The sequence below is a fragment of the Natrix helvetica genome (genome assembly GCF_964273705.1).
Source record: "Natrix helvetica genome assembly, chromosome: 4".
Taxonomy (NCBI): domain Eukaryota; kingdom Metazoa; phylum Chordata; class Lepidosauria; order Squamata; family Natricidae; genus Natrix; species Natrix helvetica.
In genome coordinates, this window is record NC_138550.1 from 30900037 (window position 1) to 30923599 (window position 23563).

The window sequence follows — 23563 nt, forward strand, 5'->3', positions numbered from 1 at the left end:
AGAAAAATAGGGACCACTTTGGTGGGAAAGTAACAGTGTTCCGTGCGCCTTCAGCGTTGAGTCATGCCAGCCACATGACCACAGAGATATTTTCGGACAGCTCTGGCTCTTCGGCTTTGAAATTGAGACGAGCACTACCCCCCTCCCCTAGAGTTGGGAATCACTAGCACCTTTACCTTTACCTTCTCAAACTCTCAGGTGTTGACAGCAGGAAGAATTTTCTTTCTTTGGAGGCTCTTCATATAATTTAGTACCCCGGAAAACAGGTAAACTTGCTCTTTTCCCAAAATATTAGCATAGTCTGGTCTGGTTTCCATTATTGGAGTTTGGATAAACTTCAGATTCTATATTTTGCCGACAGCAAATATTTGCTAACAGCCAAAATACTCCACTTTCAGATGTTTCATAATCACAGCAGATTGGTTAAATTGTGTGCCAAATTTTGACTTTCCTTGAATGTCGCAACTCCCTGAGATGTCTTTACTATTTGGTATTCATTTTTAAGTCATAACTATTTCATGTGAAACTCTGTATGTTCCCAGTTGTCATATATTTCTAGTAACAGGCATGTTTTTGTTTATGTATGTAGCAGTTGCAATATACTACTCACTGTGAACTGTTCTGCACCCTACAATGCTATACTATTTTCACCCAATTTTCAACCTTTCCTTTTTGGGAAAGGTTGTGATTATCTGGACCATTTTCAATCAGGATTCGCCTTGATAAGGGACTGAAACAGCAGTGATTGCACTTATGAATGGTGCATCCATCTTTTTTCCTGATCTCTCGGTAGCTTTTGATGACATTAGTTATGGTATTCTTCTGGATTAGCTTTAGGAACTGGGAGGATAGTACTGTATTGTGCTGGCTCTTCCTTTCTCTGTGGTTGGTTCTAGTTGATATTGATTGGGAAGGAGAAATCAAGCCCACAGTCTCTGCTTTTTGGGATTCAGTTCTCTTTCCTATTTAATAGCTACCTGAAGATTCTGGGCAATGTTTAAAAAAGTTTTTAAAAGTTAATTTTGTTACTAGGCTTGGGGATTATGAGCCACTTTCCAGTGGATCTTGAATACAGCAAACACTGTATTGCAAGGTGTAAAACACAGATCTTTTCAGTTGTGGCTGTGAAACCTCAGGACATTACCCACAAGAAAGCAGGTTTTCTTTATCCATCTGAGAGCAGGTTAAGTTCTTCCTTTTATTAGAAGGCAATTTTCAGAGTGGCTTACATAAAATACAGGTAGTCCTCAACTTACAATAATGTCCCAGGATTGTGTAACTGCCTTTTGTGACCTGACAAGGAAGTCAATGGGGAAACAAACAAAATTCATTTAACAACCATGTTGCTAAGTTAAGAACTGGAGAGATTCAAATAACGATTATTGGATTGGATTGGATTTATTGGATTTATATGCCGCCCTTCTCCCAAGGACTCAGGGCAGCGTACAGCATTAAAAAACACATAGTACAAAAGTTAAAAGGAAATTAGAAACAGTCCAAAAAATAAACCCAATTTATATAACACTCACATTTTAAAAATTAAATAAAATTAACAGGCCAGGCCGGCTTGCTGGAAAAGCCAACTTTTTAGGGCATGCTGGAAGGACCGGAGGTCGGGAATTATGCGAAGCTCCGGGGGCAGCTCATTCCAGAGGGAAGGCGCTCCCACAGAGAAGGCTCTCCCCCTGGGAGTCACCAGCCGACACTGTCTGGCCAACGGCACCCTGAGGAGGCCAACTCTGCGGGATCGTACTGAACGGTGGGAGGCTACCGGTGGCAGTAGGTGGTCTCACAGGTACCCTGGGCCTAAGCCATGGAGCGCTTTAAAGGTCATAATTAGTACCTTGAATCGCACCTGGAAGACAACCGGTAACCAGTGCAGGCCGCCTAAAAGGGGTGTAACATGGGAGCACCTAGGTACCCCCATGATAACCTGCGCGGCCGCATTCTGGACCATCTGAAGCCTCCGGGTGCTCTTCAAGGGCAGCCCCATGTAGAGAGCTTTGCAGTAGTCCAGGCGAGAAAGGATGAGGGCATGAGTGACTGTGCACAGAGCATCCCGATCCAGGAAGGGGCGCAACTGATGTACCAGGCAAACCTGGTAAAAGCCCCCCCTGGTCACGGCCATCAGATGTTCTTCTAAACTAAGCCGCGTATCCAGGAGGACTCCCAGATTGCGAGCCTTCTCTGAGGGGGCTAAAATTTCTCCCCCTATCATCAAAGATGGAACAAGATGCACAAATCGGGATGACGGAAACCACAGCCACTCAGTCTTGGAGGGATTGAGCTTGAGCCTGTTCCTCCCCATCCAGATCCGCACAGCTCCAGGCATCGGGACATCATGTCGAGGGCATCGTTTGGGTGGTTTGGGGTAGAGATGAAAAGTTCGGTATCATCAGCATATTGATGATAACGTACCCCAAAACCACGGATGATCTCGCCCAGCGGTTTCATATATATGTTAAACAGTAGGGGTGAGAGAACCGACCCCTGGGGCACCCCACAAGTGATGCGCCTGGGGGTCGATCTCTGCCCTCCAGTCAACACAAACTGCGACCGATCCGATAGGTAGGAGGAGAACCACCGTAAAACGGTGCCCCCCACTCCCAACTCCCCGTGTCGTCGCAGTAGGATACCATGGTTGATGGTATCGAAAGCCACCGAGAGGTCTAATAGGACCAGGACAGAGGAGCAGCCCCTGTCCCGGGCCCGCCAGAGATCATCGACCAACGCGACCAATGCCGTCTCCGTGCAGTACCCGGGCCTGAAACCCGACTGAAACGGATCCAGGTAGACAGCTTCATCCAGGTACTGGGGAAGCTGACGTGCTACCACACTCTTGACAGCCTTCGCTACAAAGCCTTTGTACACCGCCCCGAGTCCCTTTCGGGAGAGGGGGCAGTCTATAAGCGCTAAATAAATAAATAAAATAAATAAATAAATGGAGACCGGATGGTAGTTGGCTAAAGAGGCTGGGTCCAGGGAAGGCTTCTTAAGGAGGGGCCTCACCACCACCTCCTTCAAGGTGGTGGGAAAGAACCCCTCTCTCAATGAAGCGTTGGTAATCGCCTGGAGCTAGCCTCGTGTCACCTCCCGGGAAGCCGAAACTAACCACGAGGGACACGGGTCCAGCACACAAGTGGCAGCACTGAGTCTCCCCATAATCCTGTCCATGCCCTTGGGGGTCACAGGGTCAAACTCATCCCAGATTGTCTTCTCAAGATTCATCCCCGTCGGCTCGCCCAAATCTACCCAGTCAGAGTCCAAGCCTGTCCGGATCTGAGCGATTTTATCCTGCAAATACTGAACAAATTCTTCAGCCCTACCCTGCAAGGGGTCTTCCCCAGTTCCTTGGTTAAGTAAGGAACGGGTCACCCTGAACAGGGCGGCTGGGCGGTTATCTGCGGACGCGATAAGAGCGGAAAAATGTTGCCGTTTTGCCACTTCCATCGCCACTAAGTAGGATTTAATATGAATTCTTACTAGTGTTCGATCAGATTCGGACCGGCTGGCCCTCCAGCCACTCTCTAGGCGTCTTTTCCGGCATTTCATCTCCCGGAGCTCCTCGGTAAACCAGGGAGCCACCTGGGATCGACACCGGGTCAGAGGCTGCAAAGGCACAACGCGATCCAAGGCCCCAGCAGCCGCCCTATCCCAGGCTTCCACTAGGGCTTCGGTCGAGTTGTGAGCAAGGGATTCAGGAAAAGTCCCAAGCTCCATCAGGAACCTTTCGGGGTCCATCAGGTGCCTGGGGCGGAACCATCTGGTCGGTTCCGCCTCCCTGCGGTGAGGGGTAGCAGTATGGAAGTCAAGCCTGATGAGGAAATGATCAGACCATGACAAGGGTTGAATAGAAATATCCCCTAAATCTAGATCATTCATCCACTGCCCAGAGACAAAAATCAGGTTGAGCGTGTGTCCCCCATTATGGGTGGGGTCTTGAATTAGGTCCATAGCTGTCATGGAAGCCATGAACTCCCGAGCTGACTCGGATGTCTCGCCAATGGAAGGCAGATTGAAATCCCTCAGGACCATAAGCCTGGGGAAATCAACCGCCAATCCAGCTAACACATCCAGCAGCTCCGGCAGGGCCGATGAAACGTAGCAGGGAGACAGATACGTAACAAAAAGGCCCACCTGAGCTCCAAGGCCCCACTTCACAAAGAGGGACTCACACCCGCCTATCTGAGGCACAGTGACCTCCTGAGGTCTGAGACTTTCCCTAATAACCACCGCCACCCCCCCGCCCCTGCCCTGGGCTCTCGGCTTGTGAAACGCCCGGAAGCCTGGTGGGCATAGTTCGCTAAGGGGCACACCCCCCTCATGGCCCAACCAGGTCTCCGTAATGCACGCCAGGTCCACTCTACCCTCCTGTATGAGGTCGTAAATGAGGGGAGCCTTATGTACCACAGACCTGTCGTTATGGGAGGAACGTTATTATGGGAGGAAAAGTCATAAAATGGGGCAAAATTCCTTTAACAAATGTCTCATGTAGCAACAGAAATTGCGCTCAATGGAAGTCATAAGTCGAGGACTGCCTATACAACAAATTATCAGTAAAAAAGTTATAAGATTCAGATAAGATAGAACCAATAATTAAAATTAATTATTTTATCATTATTTTATTTATTATTTTAAGAATTGATCACATGGAGATTCAGAAATTGAATTGATTCATTTTCACAGTTACAAAAAAGAAGAGTGAAGTTTCGGGGTTTTAGGGACCATTCAACTCTTCCTGTTACCTTCCTTTGATGGGAAGGTAACAGCACTCTGTGCGCCTTCAGAGTTGAGTCATTCCGGCCACGTGACCACAGAGACTTCTTCAGACAGTGCTGGCTCTTCAGCTTTGAAACGGAGATGAGCACCACCCCCTAGAGTTGGGAAGGACTAGCACATATGTGCGAGCGGAACCTTTATCTTTATCTTATATTTATATTAAAACAAATAAAATTTAGCATCAGCTACATCTCTTTGAAGAGTCACTGCCCCATTTCTAATTGTCATCTGCTTTACATTAGTTGGTGGGAAAATGACAAGTAGGGTCAAGATCAGTTACAGCCTTTTCCTCCTGAAAAGGCACCAAGTTAATAAAGAATCAACGCAAATTCATAGAACACTAAAATATTTATCAAGATAAAAATATCTATACATAGTAAATAAAACTGCTTGAAACAACATGTTATCAAGCATACCAAAACAGATTTGGATTAAGATGGATTTGGAAATAACTGAAGGCTTCTGTGGAAGAATTTATATTGTGCAGTAGAGTAACATTCAAATCTCTCTTGAAGTTTCATTGTTCCAAGATTTGTAAAGCTTTTGTAGGTTAAACTAACTCTTTGCATTGTGTCCCGAACTATAGAATCAATATGGCAAGGGGGGGGGGGGGGAAACAAACTTACTTGACTTAGCACTTGGCTCTTTCTATTTGTTGTGACTAGCTTTAATATTTCAGAACCAGAAAAATTATGTATAGAATTTTGATTTAATTTACCATTTTCTATAAAGTTGGTGAAATTCTTTTTGGATGTTGAGTCTCTTAATATACTTTTTTCTCTTCTGTCAACTAGTCGTTTTAATTTTATGCATTTATTTTAGCTGGTGTTAAAATATTACAGAAAAAGCCTGCATGTAAATAAAATTTCACAGTAAGTTGGGCCCAAATAGCTGTATATTAATTATATCCAATTCCTATTTATATCCCAACTTTACGCACGTGGAAGCTAAGATGGTATGCAGACCATGAGAAGATACAAATTCATCTTCATGGAAAATGTTGTAGCTCAACCCTAAATTGATATTTGATGTAAGTACTTTATATAAGTTATTTAAAAAAACATGCAGGTTGGCAAGACTTTCTCTTTACATTTTAATGACATTTCATGCATTAGAAGTTTGCAATTTTGGAATAAATATAACATCAGTTTTAACCTAAAGGGAAGTTGCAGACCTTAAGACTGCAGTCCAGAATAAATAGAATGTATGTTAATAGCTATTATCCTATAGTACGTTTGTAACATTTACAATAATTTTAGGTTTTGGTAGTTTGGAAGGGAATGTTCAAATAAATGCACTATAACAGCCTTATTTGTTTTCCTTGGTTTTTTTTAATGAACATCTAAGTATTAGCACAAAAACAAAACTATTTGGTTACACCAGTTTGTTGCCATGCTTAAGAATACTGTTAACTTGAAACAGTCTAAATTAGTAAATGCTATGAGACTTGAATGAAAGGTTCAATATACTTTTATGTGGAAAAAGACTCCTAAGATGCCTTTTCAATCTGCACTAAACTCCAAGGTGATTCTTTCTATTGACAATAATACTTTATACTTTGAGGTAGAGGTTTGGGAAGCATACTGAGCTAATTATCCTAGACCGTTTGGCTGTTAAAATTACTAATATGTACTTGAGGAGTTGATAATTATTTAGTGCAAGCAAACAAGTTAGATGCTATTTAAATACACAATCAGATTAAAGAACTGATCAGATTCAAAATGAAAGTTTTTTAATTCATTAAAATCTTTTCAATGACACTAGAGCATTTTTATATTTCTATAACCTTCAAGATGAATTATATTAACTTAGTAGTGTTTTAAATTATTTTTATGTTAAACTCTGGATAAAACTAATGTAAGAAATAGAATTTAAAACATTCAAACCATGAAAAACCATTAAAATGTACATATATCAAGAAAGAAACCTATAGCTGATGTTAGATGTAAAAGATATGCTAAAGATAACATGAGGGAAATGTTCTGCAATCTTTGCTTATAAGGGAAGCAGGATTGCATCCATCCAAAATTCCTAAAAAACTTAATATACACAACACACACACATACACAAACACAATTATTTGTATTTCATCTGAACCATTGTTTAAAGATACTGCTAACTTTGTCAGTTCCATAGCATGATTGGCTACAAGTATGAGGAACAAGTATGGACATGATTTAGTTAAAATTGTAAGTGAAACATGTTGATTTGGAGCTGATTCACATATTAGACTCTAAATGCAAGTATGTATGGAATTTATTCCAGATCTGCCTGTCTTGACCTTCCAAAGAACACAGTGAGGTGAGCAGTCTATGAATCATTTCCTCAGTTCTTGCTGAAGAAATAAGTTTCATTCCTCACTTTCTCTGGCCTGTTATTTCTTTCTCTTGGGCTGGTGGATTAGTTTCTAATTCATTAAGAGAAAGCGAAATGACTTCAGCTTTTAGCAATTCCTTGGGAGAACTAATGGGGAAAACCAAGAAAAAGAAAGAGACAGCTTTTGTCTTCCTTTACAAGCAAAATATTGTACTTAAGCAGCAGTCCAGAATTTGAGTTAGTCAGTAGAATGGCTGCACAAAGGCTAGTGATATATACCGGCAGGAGTGGGCTTCAAAAATTTCAGCAATGGGTTATCCGCCTGATTGCTGCATGGGCATGGTGGATGTGGCCTAGACAGCCTCCTCCACCAGGGCGCGGGGGACGGACGGACGGGACGAGATGTTTTCACCTTCCCCAGGCTCTGGAGGTTTTTCTTGCTTTTGGGAGGCAAAAACTGCTCTCCCGGGCTCCAGAAGCCTTCTGGAAGGCCTATTTTTTCCTATCCCTGAGCCTCTACGTGAGCCCTTTACTTACCTCTGATCCAAAATGGGCTATAACGGGTTCTCCTGAACCTGACCGAACCTGTAGCAGCCCACCCCTGAATATTGGTACATTTCTGATACTGTATATCTCTCTGGCTAGAGTGTTTGTATATCAATATACTTCGAATTGCAGTAATGGGGCAAATTTCTCCAGTTTAGAATTGAGATCAGAAATTGGGAATTGTCTGTAATCAAGAAGAACCGGTATTGCATATGGTGGACAAAAACCTGTAGATATGTCAGTGAAGCTTTACTGACTTCACATGTACTTTTACTTCCATCTGCAAAGAAATCCAGTGGGAGCTATGAAAGCTAGCTGGGTGACCTCGGACCAGTCACTCATTCTCAGCCCAACTCACCTCACAGGACTGAAGGCGTGTTGGATATGTTCTCCACCTTGAGTTATTTGTGAATATTATAAAGGTGGAATATAAATAAATAAAAACCTGAAATATTTAACTAGAGTCACATTTATACATTGTATAAAAAGATAAGCATGTAAGATGCATTCCACAGGGATAGTTTTCAAACTCTGTTTCTATAGAGCAGGGGTGTCAAACTTGCCGCCTATGGGCTGGATGTGTCACACACTGGCAATGCCCACTTCCATTTTAGCGAAGGGGGAAAAGTCATGTTTCATCATGTGACGACAACATGATGATGTGAGTTTGACACCCTTGCTATAGAGAAAGCAGATAAGTAGGGATTTATATTATACACTCTTAAATTCTGTGTCATAACTTGACAGAGTCAAACATCGTCTCAATCAAGCATTAGCAAATTAGATCTTCATCCATCCAAGCTTGTTGGTAAGTGTAACTGCAATATGCTCATGCAGTGGTTTTATCCCAACCTTAATTTTTGTTGCAGGAGAATGTGAAGGAACCTATCATAATATTGGTCTCATAATCACCACCAGATTATTTACTAAAAAACACTGATTACAGGATTTGCCAAGAGATGTAGAATAACAAATGGCAAATAACGAAGAGTAATATTTATTTGTGCTTCAGGCAAGAGAAAGGCTCAGTAGCCACAGTGCTGATAGTTCAAAGAAGTGATGACTTTTTTTAAAATCAAAAGAAAGTTTGCTTCCATTGTATAAAATTATTTGTGACCGTGCCTTTATCGTCACTCCTTTTTGGAGTTCAGTTGGACCATGTTCCAGCTACATTTTGCTGGAGCAGCTCAGTCAACAAGTTTGAGATCTGTTCCAGATCCCAAGATGTTTGTTGAATGCAATTTGCAACCAAAAGAAGAGCAAAATACAGTGCAGGCTTGTGCTTGTCAGGAAATTTTCCATTTCTGGCTAAAATTCAACTTTTGCCCAGTAGATTTGGTTGCTTTAACAATCCATGACAAGTATCAGTCTGACTGGAAAGAAACCTCATTGAACAAATTGTCATCATATGGTTTTCATGAAGATACTGTAACCATGAAATACAATCAAGCTAAAGGGATTCTAAACAAGTTATGGTCACAGATTTATTTAGGATGCAAAGGTCTAACGACTATAGGTTTTGGAGACTGAATATTAATGTGAAGCTAACTGATTCTCTAAATACCTTATAGTTACGGTACCTAGGTGCAATTTATCTCTTGGGTTTTTATTGCACTGGCCTTGCAAGAAATCTAATTTAATAAGATTTTATATAAAACATGAACATGTCCATATAGATCATATGTAGTCAGAAGAGCTGTCCGTGGCTTATTTACTCTTATAGGGACAATCAGAGTAAATTACTTTTTGTCCAATTTTCCTGGCAAAACAGATGAATATTATGTCGCCCTTTTGCTCTAGGCATTATATATAGTGCAGCCACAGTATGTACAGCAATAAGTAAAACACAACAAGAGATAACAGAATGCACATGGTAATATTACTGTAAAATTTGAGAATTCAGTTACAGGTAGTTAAGTATAGCTATTGTTCAAATATTATCTTTGCTTTATGTATGCCTTACACTTAATATTGTGGGATTTTGATTTTAATAATAAAGTTTCATTTTAATCCAGACCATCTGGATTGAGACTGCACACTCTCTTACTTCTGACCATCCTGCTTATTTGGCTGGTTGCTGTTATTGGCTGGTTGCTGTTATGTAAACAGAACAAAAATACCCTTTCCTTGTATTATTGCTCTTATCAAATCTAGGAAAAAAATATTTGCCAGTGTTCCCGGTGCTTGAGCATGTGCCAGAATGGAGAGAGGTAGGAGACTGGGAGGAGATTTGAAATCTTAAGTCATACTGTAATAATTTGTATTTCTAAGACAGGGAACATGAAATTTTACTGTGTCACTGGTAAGTAGCTCAAGTTCTTTAAAGTTCATGAATTAGAAAATGTATAAATCAATTTCTTAAATTTTTAAAACATAGCAAAGGAAATAGGATTGCTAGTATATATGTGTTTGCACATTATTGTAATGCCTAAATGGAATGTGTGGATGACCTTGGGGAATAAGGGGAAGATATGATGCCTAAGAAACAATGAGACAGGAGGCAGGAGTTCCCATTGGCTTAACGGTCAGAAAAAGAAATTTAGGAAGGACCCATCCTAATGGATCAAGCGGTTAAGAGAAGTAATGGGAAGTTTGTACTTTCAGACTTGCAACAATTAACAATAAATACATAATAAATACATAATAAATAGTCTTACAATAAAGTAGAATTAGTTCATCTAGTTGGATCTTCTATCTGGTTAACCTGAAAGGTTAGACAGCAGAGGGCAGCACCTGGTTGACCTTTTCAGCTTAGAAATAAGGAAGATTAGTCTTGGTTGGTACTTGTTGGACATCTGATGAAGGAGTGGTGAATTAAAGATAAGTTTTGTGGTAGTGGAATCAATGGTAATGGTAATATAAGGAACCAGGGAATAGATCAGATCCTCAGAACTTTTTCAGGACAATTGGGCTACGATTGCCCACAGGTATGCTCCATGAAGAGTCTGCACACAAAGGATAATAAAACATAATAGCAGTGGTCCAATATCTCAGGAATGCCACAAAGAATAGTCAAACTATTCTCAAACTATTCTCCAAAGCACCTGAAGGTAGGACAAGAAGCAATGGGTGGAAACTAATCAAGGAGAGGAGCAACTTAGAACTGAGGAGAAATTTCCTGACAGTTAGAACAACTAATCAGTGGAACAACTTGCCTCCAGAAGTTGTGAATGCTCCAACACTAGGTGTTTTTAAGAAGATGTTAGCTAACCATTTGTTTGAAGTGGCGTAGGGTTTCCTGCCTAGGCAGGGGCTTGGACTAGAAGACCTCCAAGGTCCCGTCCAACTCTGTTCTATTCTATTCTACTCTACTCTACTCTACTCTACTCTACTCTACTCTATTCTGATAACCAGAAGGTTTGAAAACTCTGGGAGCTGAGGGAAAATAATCAAATCTAAACCATTGATTGGTACCTTCTAACTGACAGTGGATTTGGTCACTTCCTCTCTTAACTACTTTAGAAAGTTGCTTATTTTTCCTAAAGGCTCTATTCAAAATGGCAATTGGAGTTTTTTGGTTTTTTCCTTGAAAACATTTCACTTCTCATCCAAGAAGCTTCTTTAGTTCATTAGCTTCTTCATGCTTATTATTTATTTTATGGATGTTAACAACCTTCTCAAAGGCATGTTTTATACCAGGAAAATGTCCTTCCATTCTGGATGAAATACATTTTATGCAAGTTTAAGTATTACAAAGAATAACTTTGATTATTGAAAAAAGTATTGATTTTGGAAAGGTACAGGCTAGGTTAAATGAATTGAAAGAATATGTCCTGCGGAATGTTTAAAATTTTATAAAAATATATGAAGACCTTGAAATTTAAGAAATTCTCCTATGGGAAAGTTTTGTTGATTGGAAAATAAACATGATAAGAAGAGACTTTGAAGTTGAGCAGACAGCACTAAGGCTTCCAAAGAAAGGGGAAGAGACCCATTGATAAAAGGAACAGTGTTATTTGACTATAGAAAAAAATAATATTATTTGAATTAATGTACTCAGAAATTGCTTACAAGATTGCCTAATACTATAAAAACGAATTTAACAGACAATATAAAAGAACAGATTTTACTGAGACTAAAGTGGATTTGAAAATGGATTTTTAAAAAATCCTACACTACAGAAGTGATACGGCAAAAGATATTGTGGATTTGAAAATGGATTTAAAAATGTAAGACTACAAGAGTGATATGAAAAAAGATGCTACAATGGATTTGCATTTGAAACTGGCTGATGTCTTAATAACTAAAGAGAATGTACAAATAATATATAGCATGAATGATTTGGAAAGCCTTCTTATCTTGGATTTACAAATGGGATAGTTAAACTACTAAAGTTCTTTCTGAAAAGAAGCAAAGAGAAAATCATAAATCAATTTGTGGAACATTATTTGATTGGATTAAAGCTTTTTAAAAGTAAACCAAAGAAATATAAAGTAAACTTATCTGACTAGATTTAAAATAAATATAATTTATTTTATACACATACATACATACACACACACACACACGATAAGGAACAGAGCCCGTGGCTTAGTGGCTAAAACTCCTGCCTAAGATATATACAGCCCGGGTTCAAATCCCAGTAAGGGTATGGCTAGCTGATGAGAGCTAATTAGCTCGAAATAGATCTATACTAGTCTCCCTTTATTTATTTATCAGTACAAATATAACACACACACACACACACATATATATAGTGTGTGTGTGTGTGTGCGCGCGTGTGTATGTAGTTTAGTTATAGAAAAATATATTTTTATTGAACTATTAGAAAATCTGTTGAGTTACTGAAAATATTTATGCTTGTCTAGACTCTAGAGGAAGTTCAAACCCCTAGCGCTGTTTAACAGAGTGAATTGCCGTTACTTGTCCTAGCTTCTGCAACCTAGCAGTTCGAAAGCATGTAAAAATGCAAGTAGAAAAATAGGAACCACCTTTGGTGGAAGATAACAGCGTTCCGTGGATCTTCAGTGTTTAGTCATGCTGGCCACATGACCATGGAGATGTCTTTGGACAGCGCTGACTCTTTGGCTTTGAAATGGAGATGAGCACTGCCCCCTAGAGTTGGGAACAACTAGCATACATGTGCGAGGGGAACCTTTACCTAGAGTGGGAGCCATGTTTTATTTATTTTTTATTTTCTTTTTTCTATCTCTTTGTATTTTTCTTTTTTCTACTTTTTTCATAGTTTTTATTAAATTTTTATCTTTGTATTTGTAAACTTTAATAAATATTATTATTATTATTGCATCAACAGAATTGTATCACAGCGGCCAGTTGTTTCGCCGGATTTGGCATTGATTACTAGTCGGGCCCCACCATTATTATTATTATTATTATTATTATTATTATTATTATTATTATTATTATTATTATTATTAAAAATACATTGCACTTGTTTAAGAATGAGAAGATGGTTCTTTCCTACCTCAAAAGGACAATGTAAAAATACAATTTGAAGACTATCATTAACTTTGCTGAAAAGTATCAAACTATTCTTCAGTCTTGATGCTGTCAATGTGAATTAGGCACATAACCCATTGTCTGATTTAGTAAGGGAGTTTTTTTGCCCCAAAGCTATTTCGTTTGTTCACATTCACTCATTTCAAAGATAATTTGTTAATGACAGTCATAAAATTGGAACATATTAGGACTGTATCTACTTTCTGTTTGAACTTGTATACTGAACTTGTATTTCTTGTGATACTGAATTCTGTCTTGGTTATTCTATGATTCATGCAGGTATATTAGGTTTATCTGCTATGAACTGCAAAAGATCTGGATGATGACTAGAAGATAGCAAAGAAATTCAAAACACCTTAACTCATAGTAGTCATCTAGATTTTTGTAGTTCAGATATGGCATGCTTAATATTATGAAATATATTCCTGATATACAGTTTAATATATTGTGCATGGCATTACAAATAGTTCCATTTTTCTTATCTGAAATAAAGTAAAAATACCTCAAAAATGTTATAACATGGACCTCATTTTTTAACAGTATTTAGAGAACAGGCATAGATAGCAATGATTTGAGAGAGAAAAGTTTGTTGACTTGTAAAAATTGCATTTGTGTGGAAGTTAATACATTTAGAGATGTGGGTTCCATGTCCTTTGTATGTTGTTGGACTTCAGCTTCTGTATCATGATCAGTTATTATTTCAAGGGAACCTCATCAAGAGATAATATAATGCATATATAGATACATCATCTCAGTATCCTAGTGCTTACAATGGTGTTTATTTCTGCCTTTTTATACTGTGTCCTGCACTACAAACTGTAATAACTTTGCACCTCTTTGGTTAGATGTAGAGCCTGTGACTATACTCATTATTATATACAGTATTACCCACATATGCACACACATATAAGATATATATTTTATATATATAATCTGGGTGGGAGGAAATGCTGAGATAATGGCCTTTTTAAAATTTGCACTGACAGCATCTTTTAGAGCTTTCATGTCAAATAAGATCAGTTTTCCATGCTTCACTATTGTCTTGGGAAATCTATCTTCAGTAGTTGCTTTCTTAAAAGATTTCATGCCCAGCGTCTGTGAGCTTTGTGTAGTTTGCCTATCAAAAGAGATATGTTTACACCTTCCATGCATGTGTTAAAGCTATCAGGTTACAAAGCAGAGTGGCTGATGCAGTTCAGTCCTTCCTACTAATATGCACAAAAAATGCATCTATGGTAATTACATGGACTGCCTGGAACAATGCATTCCAACATCCTGTAACATAAATAAGGAAGGTGGGGCCAGCTGACATTAAACAATATGTTTGCCAGCAATCTTGATCTCCACTATATATATCCTTTCTGTTACACAGTCTCAGTCTGGCAGCACTGAACCTGTTGCTGCATTAGCCGAGTTGTATTTTGCTGGATAGGGAAGGAGGCTTGTCTGCTGTCTGGTAGGAGGGCTTTGTCTCTCTCTCTCCCCCTCTCCCTCTCTCTCTCTCTCTCTCTCTCTCTGTCTTTTTTTTTCACTCTCTGTCTCTCACACTCTCGCTTGCTCTTTTTCTCTCTCTCCCTCTCTCTCTCTCCCTCGCTCTCCCTCTCCCGTCTCTGTGGTTTGTAAGGTAGGTTGCAGTGTGTGTATATACACAACATCAAGAGCAGGAAAATGGACTCATTAGGGAGACAGGCAGTCATTACCATTCACACTGCACTTCCAGGGAGACAGCGACTATGAGGAGACAGACTGAGGACTGGGGAGCAAGGTAGGCCAGCCAACTTTTATAAAAAATGAAAAGAAAGAAAAAGAGAGAGAAATTTCCTTCCTCCCCCTCAACACCCCTTTCTTCTTGATACTCCTCTGTTAGCTCATCTCGTGTTGCTTTTTTGTTTATATTTTAGTGATGTAAGTTTGCGAGACCTGTTAGTGGGGCTTAGATTTTGGAACATATATAGGCCTGCTTCTCCATAAATGCATGCCCCCTTCTCACTTATTGAAAGATATGCTTTTTTTATAATTCACTTTAATTACTTTTTATTTTAAATCAGTGAAGGAAACAAATATGTTTGTTTTTCCAACACTAGTTCCAAGTAAATCATTATCTTTCACTCTTTTAAAACAACCTTCTCCGTATGTTAGTAGGTTTCTGCTCCCCCCCCCTTTCTGTTTATGCAGTTCCATCTGTCTGTCCATATATCATATACTCCTTGTTTACTGTTGCATGTTTTTGGAGGGTGTTTTTTTTAAATTAGTATTTGTAAATGAGTTTTACTGTAATGCCGGCAACCAGAGATTACAGTGACTGCTCTTTGTTTGGTGTATGTAAGTTTAAAGTCCATGTTTACTATATATAAAAACAAATTTTAACCTTGTACGTAGGTTTTACTATTCAAAGGTTGTTTTTTTAAAAGAAATAAAATAAAATAAAATTCATATTTTGGGATTGAATGCATTGTTGTATATGTACTTCTCTCTAATGATATGTTTAAAAATACATTACTTTCAATTTGTTATATAGAAAAAGGGTACTTAATTTTTCTTGTTTATTATATTAAAGAGAATGTAAGAATTCAAACTTTTAAAAGGGGAGCTACGAAGCTTGGTTTCTTCCTTTCCAGCCCCCTCCTTAATATACAGAACTCTCCTCAGCTGATTCTCTCCCTTCTTGCCTTCACTGTGTGTTTTGATCTGTGTTACTGAAGAGGAGAGATACCTTTTGCACTGTCCCAGTATATCTTACACATTTTTTAAATTCATCTGCTAAGTTGCATATTCTGCAGGCACTGAAGATGGTTGCAAGTTTATTTTTATTCTACCCCCCCAAAAAAAGATGAAGAATGTGTATACCCTATTGAATTTTTTTTGAGCAGCTTTTCATATGAACTTCCGCCGCCTCCTGTTTTTAAGTCTGTTTAATGGCCTTCTAAGCCTGAATTTGTGTCAGGGCTGCTCTCTTGATTCTTTAAAAATAATGAGAAAAACTATAAGGGGATTGTGTAAAAGATTCTGAAAAATCATGACTAATTACTATTCTTTGGAAAATAAATGTTACTCAGTAGAAGTTAAGTTTTTAATATTTAGTATTTTTAATTTGAGTGTGCTTATATTTAAATGCAGTGAAAAACCCTTTAATTTTCAACAGTGATAATCCATTAAAAACAAAAATGAATAGAGATTTTATATTTTTAATTGTATTAGGCCTTTCTTGATATCAGAGGCCTGAAAGCTAACTCAGCTTTATAATGGGATTTACTTCCATCATCCATATACTTCCCCCCCCCCCCCCCAAATAAGTACTTGATGTTCTTAAAAATAAAAACTCTGCAAGGTTTGAGGGGAAAAAAGTAGACAACTGCTCATCTTTACTGAGATTGCTACTTTTCTAGGATGACAAATAATCCAGAATGTTTCTTGGAAAACAGAGCTCCTTCTTGATTTGATATAAGCATACATTGACGGAGTTTTCACTGTCTTATTCCATTTAGATTAAATGTTTTAGGACTGAGATTATTGATACAATTCTGTACCATCTGCCATCCCCACAATATATTACTTGATATAGTAATATAACAAGACCTTGCAAACTTATTCTTCCTATACTTTATGAGCACATCAACAGTTGCCTACAAATATTTTTCAGTTATAGTATATATTAACTAGGTTATATATACATGTGTAGGTCTACTCTGAATTTCAAATCTTATAGTGTTAATCAGATATGATGAATTATTAAGAGAGCTCTGATGCACTCATTTAGTGTCATTGAAGTTAGAACACTTGGTAAGTTTTAGCAGTGATTGGGAGCCATTTAACCCAATAGCAAAATGTAATTTAACTGATATTGGTATATCTACTGTTTGGGATTAGTTTTTTACTTGTAGGGATTCTCATATTTAATTTTTTTATTGCTATATGTAATAAATGCCAAATAAACTACATTTTACACCAATTAAAAATAAAATATATTATTTTAATGCCAGCTATGGATGAAGAATATATTTCAGTACAGAAAGTGAAGTTATATTTGAAAAGTTTAATATTTTCTAAGTTACAAAGTTTTAAAAAACTTGGCTAATGGTTAAAGCATTTAGCTAAATGGCTAAATGCTTTAATTAGCGATGGAAGAGATACTTTTATAAAATATTGAAAATTCTTTGTAATATTTGTGCTGAAAATGGATAAAAATGAAGGGAGAATTTACAGACTGCCCAATTAATAAGGTTATTAGTATGAGAAAAAGAGAACTATGTTATGTAAGGGAAAATGGTTTCAGGTATGCCTATGCTTGCTTTAAAGACGATTGTAAGTTGTTTTTTTAATATTTCTTTTTCTTCGCTTTTAATTGTTTTTAAAAGTTTTAAATGCATTTTATTTTTTTCTACATGTTATCTTTTAACTTTGTAAAAGACTTCTCTACATTTTCATGTATATATGAAAATATATATACATTATATATATATATATATATATATATATATATATATATATATATATATATATATATATATATATATATATATATATATATATATATATATATATATATATATATATATATATATATATAAAATGTCACAACCCATGTTATGCTCAAATATGGGAGGGAGCATACTGCTTCCCTTTTCTGTCTTTCGACTCACCCTAGGAGCCATCCAGGCAGAAAGCCATTTTTTTATGTTTCCTTAGTTATATTTGTGTTGCATTTGTATTATTTATTTATCAGCACAAATGCAACATAGATATAGATAGATGATAGATAGATAGATAGATAGATAGATAGATAGATAGATGATAGATAGATAGATGGATGATAGGTAGGTAGGTTAGGTAGGTAGGTAGATAGATAGATAGATAGATAGATAGATAGATAGATAGATGATAGATAGATAGATGATAGAGACATTTAAGTTTGATAATTTACACAAAGAAATGAAGACTGTTTGGTTATGAGCAGTATAGCAGTAACTCAAAATAACCAAGCTGGGTTTTATAAATTACGCACATAGAAACTCTTTAAAGTCCCCTTCCCATATAAGATTAGAGCATCCTATGGTACGATTGGTTCAGTCACAGCATGCTTTATTTTAGCATTGGAACTGACAGTTATCTAACACACCCACATGAGGAAGTGCTTAAAGTAGTTATTTTATGTCTTGCCATGCCCTGTAGCTAAAATAATTTGGGTTTGCTGTATGTGTATGTGTGAAAAAGTAAAGGTAAAGGTTCCCTTTGCACATATGTGCTAGTCGTTCCTGACTCTCGGGGGCGGTGCTCATCTCCGTTTTAAAGCCAAAATGTGTATGTATATGCATATGTAGATGTATATACTGTATGTATATTCATATTCACATTCACATTCATATTCCTCTTAAATTTGTAAGTTTGGTTACTGTGTATTTTCTATTAAGGTCAGAATATAGAGATGCCAAATTGCAAGACTTAGTCAACAAACAATTTTTTTCAGGAATTTTGGCTGCATTTGGCCAATAAACAGTTTATTGACGTCATTGGAATTTGATTAATGTTTTAGAAAAAATAAAGCATGTTTATTTTGATGAAGCTGATTGTTTTGAACTTTTTTGGAATAGCTCTATAAAATTACTGCAAATATTAAAATGTCTTTCATATTTATATCCTATTTCAGTTTTAACTTCCAAGTGAAAAGCTGTACAGCAGTAATAAAAATGAGAATCTCTATGTTAGAATTTTAAATCACTTTAAAATCACTTTACCACATCTCCATTCCTTAAGGTATTACAGTTTGAAAGAAGAATGGCTTTAACCAACATTTTGTCTATAATAAAAAGATATTTAAATGATCTGTCTTGATGAATGTTATACTTATATGATGATATAGAATTATCATATATTGTGACAAAGATATTCCAGTGGTAAGGAGTTTCAATATATGAATAATTCATATTTTATACCCAAATTATTCAGTTTTTTTTTAAGTAAACATTTTTGTTATTTTAAAAATGTTAAATCGGACACTGTTTTCTTATAACTAGCAAGTTCTCTCTCTGTGTAGACTTGGCAGTACAGCTGCTGCTGCTAGAGAGAAACAATAGTAACAAAAGTGAAACTGATTTCAGCTAAAATGCTTATCCAGCTCAAGCAGTAACGGATTAAACAAATGGAAACAGTTTAAAAAAGTATTTCATCACTAATAAATTAAAGTTTTTTTGGACAGCTGTGTTGCCGAAGTAAATTGTTTATGCCACGTTTTACCAATTTTATATCAGCAAAAGTTTCTTTTTGAGTTTGGGTCAGATTGCAATGCGCATGAGTATTTTGTTCCTCAAAATGTTGAAGTTCCATAGTAACATGAAATCAATCTAGTACTGCTGCAAACAACAACATCAATAGCAAGATGAGCATAAATGAACTATGCCACAAACTGTATTTTTCAATGTAACTGTGTCTTGATGTCCTGGTAGGAATTGTTTTCTTTAATCAGGATTCAGACTAAAGTGAAGAATTTTGTGTGACCAATTTTAACTATAAATTTGGTTTAGGATAAATATAGCAATAAAAAGAAAGGATATTTCTAAATTTCATTAAGCACAATTATGAATGACATCTAACCTGGTGCCTTTGGTAATGGTTACTTCAAAATATAATTATACTAGTTTCTATGCCACTGAAATATGCTCCTATGAATTATCTTTCATCTAGATTGCATTCAAGAATGAGGTTAGAATGGGGGGATACTGTTTTATGAAATCTGTCATTTTTATTTTGGGTTGGCTGTCACGTAAATGTTAGCCATATTTCTTTAAAAAAGGAAAGATTGTTTTGTTGCTTTTACCTTTGTTATTTTCAATTCTGTAATACTATGTTTTATGTTCTAATAGTATTTTATTACAGTGTGTATGTCTGAAAATGTGATGAAATGGGTTTTTACCTTTGCCACTTGACCTCTATTCACAATTTAATTCAAGTTTTGGAAAATCATCTGCTGTAATTTTCTTTAAATTGTAAACAGTGTAAGCTTGAATTCAATATAATAAGGAATTAATTTCATATTTAGCATAGTTGCTAATCTGAAACAAAACAAGCCACATTATGGTTTAGCATATGAGGAACTAGTCCACAATATTAAATCATAATGTAGTTTGTTAGTTTGATTTAGCATACAGGTTGTTCTTGACTTACGATCACAACTGAACCTAAATTTTTGTTGCTGAGCAAGACAGTTGTTAAGACACAACCTGTCTTGCCACAATTATTAAATAAATCACTGCAGTTGTTAATTTTGTAAAGTGAATCTGTCTTTCCCATTTACTTCGTTTGTCAGAAGGTCACAAAAAGTGATCCCATAACCCCACGACACGACATTGCAATGGTAACAAATCTGAGCCAGTTGCCAAGTGCTTGAATTTAGATCACATGACAATGGGGATGCTGCCACAATTGTAAGTGTGAAAAAGGTCATAAATCACTTTTTGCAGTGATGTAACTTCTAACAGTCACTAAACAAAAAGTTGTAAGTCAAGTACTATATGTATTATGGGATTACTACTATTGCAATGAGTTACTTAATCATGCTTAAAGGATTAACATGTGTGAAGATAGTATATAGTATCTAATTTAACTACTAAATTTAAATGAGTGAATCAATCTCTTGAACATTATTTTGTTTAGTAGTAGGGTTTATCATTCTCTAAATTCCTACTTTCATGCAAAATCTCCCTCTGCTTTTTTCCCTTCATGTAACGAGCGTCTGTTCTTATAAGTTAGTGTTAATTATGACTATAGTCAGATAATAGGATTCACCAAACACGGTGTCAAATCATTTGAGGCAACTGTAATTGGCTTGTTAGTATATTAACATGAAACCTTGTTTATAGAATATCCTGCAATCAAATAGGAATTTGACAAAATGAGAAGGAATAAGCTTTTCCGTGCTTTAGAATTTGGGACTTTACATGTGAATGGAAAGAATATATCACTGGAATCATATGTTTTGGTTATATACTAAGGCTAGGCATGATGACATACATCTGTGACAGAAAATTATTTGCATTCTAGTCAATATGGAGTGTTTTTTATTGTTTTTGCTCATTTTATTGTTTTTGTTTTTCTACATTTTACGTGGAATAAAAGGAATTTTTAACTTTTTTTCTGAATAAATATGACGTTTGTTTGCAAAGAATTATTTTGGTCTGATACTACATACATATGATTTCAGATTATATACATATATATATATATATATATATATATATATATATATATATATATATATATATATATATATATATATATATATATATATATATATATTTGTGTGTGTGTGTGTGTGTGTGTTATATTTGTACTGATAAATAAATAAAGGGAGACTAGGATAGATCTATTTCGAGCTAATTAGCTCTCATCAGCTAGCCATACCCTTACTGGGATTTGAACCCGGGCTGTATATATCTTTAGGCAGGATATATATATATATGTTGTATTTGTACTGATAAATAAAGGGAGACTAGTAACCCGGGCTGTATATATCTTTAGGCAGGATATATATATATGTTGTATTTGTACTGATAAATAAAGGGAGACTAGTAACCCGGGCTGTATATATCTTTAGGCAGGATATATATATATGTTGTATTTGTACTGATAAATAAAGGGAGACTAGTATAGATCTATTTCGAGCTAATTAGCTCTCATCAGCTAGCCATACCCTTACTGGGATTTATCAGTACAAATACAACACAAATATAAAAGGCAACATTAAAAATAAGAATATGGTTTTCTGCCTGCATGGTCTTCTGTGATGAAGCCGAAGGACAGAAAGAGGGAGTAGTGACCTTCCTCCCATATTTAGGCATACCAGGGGTTGTAACACAAATATATATATATATATATATGTATGTATGTATGTATGTATGTATGTATGTATGTATGTTGTATTTGTACTGATAAATAAATAAAAGGAGACAAACACATACATACATACATACATACATACATACATACATACATACATATATATATATATATATATATGCTGGTTTTGTTGTATTCGGGTCTTTTCCTGTGTAAGGTTGAGATTGTCTTTGCAACGTTTCGGCAGGATCTCACCTGCCATCTTCAAGCGTGGGCTCAAAATATATATATATAATATGATTCAGATATATAATCCGTTCTGCCATGCTAATCAGCAGAGAGTTTATAGCTAAGTAAAGTGCAAGGGTGGGCAGGCCAACCTGATCATCGGCGTGAACCGGTTTGCTCTCAGCTGATCGTCGAGCTACCGGTTCGCCTGAACCAGTCCGAATTGGCTGAATCCCACGTCTGTCTGTCTGTCTGTCTGTCTGTCTGTCTGTCTGTCTGTCTGTCTGTCTGTCTATCTATCTATCTATCTATCTATCTATCTATCTATCTATCTATCTATCATCTGTCCGTCCATCCATCAATCCATCTTTAAAATTATATGACTGGCCATTTCACATCAAGCGACTCTGGGCAGCACACCATAAAATCTACAATTAAAGCACTACAAAAACCAATTATTAGCAATTTAAACATAGATAAAAATAAAACCACAAATGCTAGAAAACACATAATACAGCCAATATATGGGGTCCCTATTGCCACGGAGTCTCCAGATTTGTTGGAAGGGGGAAACATGTTTTAAGGGCTTTCCGAAAAGTAACAAACATTGGGGATAAACTTATCTTGGGGTAGATAATATTCCAGAGGGCAGGTGCCACAGAAGAAAATGTTCACCACCTAGGTTCCATCAGATCTTTCTGATGTTTCTCAGATGGGACCCACATTTGTTTCTCCTGAAAAAATTGATGGGACAAGTAGATCTAATCATGAAGAGCTGGTCCCTCAGATAATTTGACTCCATGCCATCTAAGACTTTTAAAGGTCAGAACCAGCACCTTGAATCATATCCAAAAGCAAGCTGGCTAATAAGAAGATGCAAAGTGTGTAGTCTTAGGAGCACATATAACTTCCTATGCTGCTGAATTTTGCACAACTTGAAGGTTCTGTGTACTCTTAAGGCCAGCCCCATGTAGAGGCATTACAATAGTCTATACAAGAGTTGACTAGGCATGAGTTGAGCTATGAGCAAACTTTATGATCCAGGAAGTGGTGCAGTTAACATACAACACAAAGTTGTGCAAAGACTTTCCTGGCAGTGACTGCAACCTGCTCTTTGAACAGAGTTATAACTCCAGAAGGATCCCCCTATTACCGGCTAAGTCTGTCCGGGGCAGTGCCATCCCATCCAGTACCAAAGACAGTAAAGTCCCGGATCTGGAAGGCCTTAATCCAAAGTCACTCGGTCTCTCTAGAGTTCAGTTAAAGCCTGTTGTTCCCTATAGGTTCCAAGACAGGATATCCACAGTTCAATTCACTAGGGATGGAAAAATATAGAATATCATTAGCATAGTGATGATTTGTTTGTTTGTTGTTTGTTTGTTTATGGAAATTTATATTGCCCCAA

At 36.8% G+C, this 23563-nt stretch overlaps 1 protein-coding gene across 9 annotated transcripts in view; it reads left to right on the top strand.

Annotated features, from left to right (window-relative positions):
• Positions 1-23563, top strand: part of ZBTB20 (zinc finger and BTB domain containing 20) — a 546378-nt gene that overhangs the window by 24511 nt on the left and 498304 nt on the right. For 4 of the 9 annotated variants that reach the window (XM_081950742.1, XM_081950740.1, XM_081950748.1 and 1 more), the window contains exon 1: positions 14611-14866. The exons of 4 other annotated variants lie outside the window; for them this stretch is intronic. The gene's annotated coding sequence lies outside the window, so the exon portion shown is untranslated. Of the gene's footprint in view, positions 1-14610; positions 14867-15368; positions 15424-23563 lie in introns of those variants that run through there. One more of the 9 variants, XM_081950747.1, reaches the window with a different exon arrangement.